This window comes from Galeopterus variegatus, unplaced genomic scaffold, assembly GCF_000696425.1.
Source record: "Galeopterus variegatus unplaced genomic scaffold, G_variegatus-3.0.2 Scaffold1571, whole genome shotgun sequence".
Lineage (NCBI taxonomy): Eukaryota > Metazoa > Chordata > Mammalia > Dermoptera > Cynocephalidae > Galeopterus > Galeopterus variegatus.
Genome location: NW_007727682.1, coordinates 44089 through 45458, shown reverse-complemented (window position 1 = coordinate 45458; position 1370 = coordinate 44089).

The following is a 1370-nucleotide window of genomic DNA, read 5'->3' as shown; positions in this document are numbered from 1 at the left end:
TGGGAAATCCTGTTATGGTAATTGAAAGGTGGGGCCTTGAAGAGGTGATTAGATTGTAGGAACATGCCACAGTGAATGAATTAGGAATGGTGGTCAGGGATGTGGTTCTGAGGACTTTAAAAGGAGAGTACATGAGGAACTCTCTCTCACCATTTCTGCCATTTGAGACCTCTGCATTGCTGTAAAGCCACCATCAAAGAAGACTCTCACCATAAGTGTTCCTTAGACTTTGGACTCCCCAGCCTCAAACTGTAAGCAATAAATTCCATTTTCTTCTAAATTACCCAGTCCCAGTTATTTTGCTATAAGCAACAGAAATGGACTAATACATGGCCAGTCTTTCTGGTTCCCTGGTTTGCATCACTGCTCCTTCCTCCCCAGCTGTGGGAACCTCTGAGAGAAGGGAGACAGGGAGCCCTGCTCAGAACAAGTGGCCGATGAAACTTGTGGCTGGGTCCCTGCGGTCCTTAGCCTTCCTTGTTAGTGGTGGGGGTGTTCTGTGGATGTGGGCGCAGTGGGCTTGGGTGGTCAGGACAGGCGTAAGGTCTGGGGAGTGNCCTCAGCCCTTCTTTTGTTTAATGCTTTGATCCCTGGTCTATGTAGAAAGTTTCTCTTCAGCCCATCAGAGACCTTCACCTTACCAGTGGTCAAATACACGTGGGAAACATTGCCCACTCTCTCTGCACCTGGAGATTCTGAGTGCACATACATATACTAAAGACTCTGAGAACACTCTTTTCAGAGCCTGTCTATTAACAGCCTGCAGTGTTGGATGTGAATGGCTTCTTAAATGTCAACGCTTAATTAAATGGGAGACACAGGGATGCTGGTTTGGAAAGTATAGATACAGGGTCATGAGGGTAGCTAGTGCAGAAAGCAACTCAAGAAAAGGCTGCAAACACTTTCCATGTTATGCCGTGCAAGATAGGAATCATCATCTACTTTTCAAAGTAATATAGTGCATGAAGTAAGGCCTGGGAATCATCAGTATTGTTGACAGCACAGTACTGTGGAGTATACCTCCCCCTCCCCTGGCCCCAGCAGGTAAATAAAGCCTGTCTTCCTTGATTTGGACCTCTGTAATTAAAAGCGGGATGTTAATTCAGCTCAACCTTTGCATATCCTAGGAAGAAAGGGCTGCCATGCAAATGAGTGGAGTAGGCGAGTATGCACTAGAAATATTTCAACCTCTGAAGAGAAAACTTTAAAACTTCCTAGAAGTACCTATTTGAGGCCAACAGAATCAGAAAAGATGCCTTCCCTCCTTAAGACACTTGACTACCACTTGTCAGATAACAGTCATAAACGTTCAAATTCACCATCGCCACAATGTGAAGGGGCCATTAGAGTTGTGCAGTGCACGTGTGACA